The 3,125-nt window shown below is 33.8% G+C and overlaps 1 long non-coding RNA gene across 1 annotated transcript; it reads right to left on the bottom strand.

Moving 5' to 3' along the window:
- Nucleotides 1-1,157: 1,157 nt before the first annotated feature.
- On the bottom strand, nucleotides 1,158-1,914 carry LOC122968835. Its single transcript, XR_006398898.1, has 3 exons — nucleotides 1,793-1,914; nucleotides 1,608-1,668; nucleotides 1,158-1,450 (listed from the first exon to the last, which is right to left on the bottom strand). It is a non-coding gene; the product is annotated as an uncharacterized LOC122968835 (long non-coding RNA).
- Nucleotides 1,915-3,125: the final 1,211 nt, after the last annotated feature.

The following is a 3,125-nucleotide window of genomic DNA, read 5'->3' on the forward strand; positions in this document are numbered from 1 at the left end:
AAGTTGCAGCCGGAAAGATAAACAATGAACTCACTATGAAGCTCTGTAAAGCCGAGAGGAGCTGCAGAGTCACTGATAATTCTCTGTAGGTTCATCACTAACAAATGACAAACAGAATAACATGTTCTGTAAATCTCGTGTGTGTGTGAAGTCAAGTTGAATCCAGAGAAAACTACTACATACAGAGCTAATAAACTGAATGTAATAAATCTGGTGATTCTCTGACTGTTCATGTAGCCCCTTCATGTGGTCAAAACTTTATTTGTTCAATAGCAAATACCAATGACATTCCCCTCAGCCTCAGCTAAGTGATGATTAGCTAATGTTAGCATGAACATATACTAAACATATGTAAACATGGTAAACATAATACCTGCTTAACATCAATATGCTAGCATGCTCACTATTAGCATGTTAGCATTTAGCTCAGGTACAGCCTCAGAGCTGCTAGCATGGCTATAGACTCTTTATTTGTTTGTTTGTTTTAGATCACTATTACATCACTATTCTTCTTGGAATCTGCATAAGAATATATTTAAGTGACAAAACAAATCTCACAATTACATAATAACCAGGACAAAACATGACATACATGATATCATACAGTATAAACTCACATACAACATTTAATATATAATAATAACAAACCTTTATTTAACTAATTAATCCAAAGTCTCTATTTAATAGATGTTGTTTTAATATTGTTTTCATATTGTAGTCTGGTTAATTATTATATAAAGATCTAAGGCTGCAACTAACAACTATTTTCACTATTGATTAACCTTCAGAATATTCTCTCAATTAATTGTTTAATTATTTGGTCTATAAAACATCACAAAATAGTAAAAAAATGTCTGTTACAGTTTCCTGGAGTTAAACGTGACGTCTTCAAATATCTTCTTTTGTTTGACTCAGTTTATTATCATGTATCACAAAGAAAAGCATTAAATCATCACATTTGAGAGGCTGAAACTGTGAATTTTATGCATTTTTTGCATAAAAATGACTAAAACAATTTGATTATTAAAATAGCTGCAGATTCATTATCTGTCAGTCGACTAATAATTAATCCACTCATCGTCGCAGCTCAGTTTCAAACTCTCCTGATTAAATCAAATGTTTTGTTATATTTATAACAAATACATGTGAATAAAACCTTGTTTTGATCCAGAGACCTGTTTCAGTTTATTATGTTTTCATACACACACACAGTGAGTAGGTGTGTTTCTGATGTTGTGGATGTGAACAGCTGTATCATCAGAAAAAAAAAAAAAACATTGGATAAGAGACAAAAGGAAGTTTGTTAGTGAGGCTCAGTTTCACCCAAATCTGTCATCATGCTCTTTGCCTCTATTAAAAGTTGGTTGTTGACATCCTGTGTGTGTCGGCGTCCTGCCGCGTCTGGAGATGTTCAGCTGAACTGACTGTAGCTCCTGTACAGTAAAGACGTCTGTAAAAACGCAGAAATCAGATCAGAAAAAGCTGTTTCGATCCTTCAAAATGCCAATTAAAAACGAGAAAAATGTGCAAAATCCTTTTAACTGAGAATGTAGGTTTGGTTTCAACACTAGAAGGGATGTTTTACACTGTTTCCATGTTATACTCACACACACAGACTGTCATGTTTCTTATTATGATCTCAGACTTTTCTTCCACAGTTTTCTGGCACTAAGGGGACAAATTAAGAAGCTGGATTTCTACATGATGTAAACTAGTTGTGCACTGACAGTTGCAGGTTACACACAAGTGTTTTTGCTTTTGTTATTCAGCTTTAGTCTGAAAAACTACACACATGTATCACTGCAAGCACCATTATCTGTCTCATTGTGTTTTCTGCTGCGTCACTGTGCTGTTTTTTCCCTCCACGCCTGCCCTGCATCAGCTTCGTTAGCTCTGCCTTGTTCCCGGTGTTTTCCCCCAGCCAATCAGCTCCTTGTCAGTCCTCTGTCGAGTCACCTGTTCTCTGTCCCCTCATCAGTTCTGTCTGTGTTTAAGTCTTGTTTTCAGTTCAGTCTTTGTTGCATCATTTGTGCTGTTTTGTTTTGTTTTGCCTGCAAACCTGAATCTTTATTAGAAAGTTCAGTGGCTGCTGCTGCTCCTGTCTGTCACACACATACAGTATATTCTGTAAAACATCAACATGTATAACTTTGCCAAAACAGAATTTTATCTATCTGAGATTTGATCTAAGACTAAAATCAAAATTTAAATATGATTGATGACATGCATAATCTATCTAGACTGCATGTTGTGCTACGAACAGTGTATTCTTAATACAAAAGTGCTTTAATAATCAATTGATTGTTCAATGTATAAAATGCTCATCATTATTCCCTGAAGCTCAAGTGAACTTATGGCTTGTTTTGTCTTTGGAGCCGTTTCTAAACAAACTAACAAGACCAAACTCTTCATGATGAAGGAATATGTCACTCAGTGCAGCGGTGTGACTCACTGACGTGTTTTTAATAGCTTGTGGACAACAACAGAGGTCTATGACACAGAGGAATAAGATATAACAGGATTCTTGAAAAAGAGGAAGTGAAGTCATAATGGAAAGAGCTACCGCTTTTTATTTCCTATCAATCTTTGCATCCAACGCCAAGGGGAAAAACTCTGATGTGATGTGATGGAACAAGAAAAACAGAAAAACATCAACATCAAACACAGTGTACAATGCCATCATCACAGTCCCAGAAGGAAGGAGATGCAGAATTATATCACAGTATAATCACAGGAAAGACAATGTTAAGAAAAAAAGACTGAGAATCAAGTCAAGATATTTAAGAAAAATGTAATTTCCAGTAAAATACTATGAGAAAAGTTGTAATTTTATGAGTAAAATTGTAATATTTCCAGTAAAATACTATGAGAAAAGTTGTAATTTTATGAGTAAAATTGTAATATTTCCAATAAAATACTACGAGAAAAGTTGTAATTTTATGAGTAAAATTGTAATATTTCCAGTAAAATACTATGAGAAAAGTTGTAATTTTATGAGTAAAATTGTAATATTTCCAGTAAAATACTACGAGAAAAGCTGTAACTTTATGAGTAAAATTGTAATATTTCTAGAATAATGTTATAAATATACAAGAAAAGTCATTGTTGAGAATAAAGTCATACTA

The sequence above is a fragment of the Thunnus albacares genome, chromosome 18 (genome assembly GCF_914725855.1).
Source record: "Thunnus albacares chromosome 18, fThuAlb1.1, whole genome shotgun sequence".
Taxonomy (NCBI): domain Eukaryota; kingdom Metazoa; phylum Chordata; class Actinopteri; order Scombriformes; family Scombridae; genus Thunnus; species Thunnus albacares.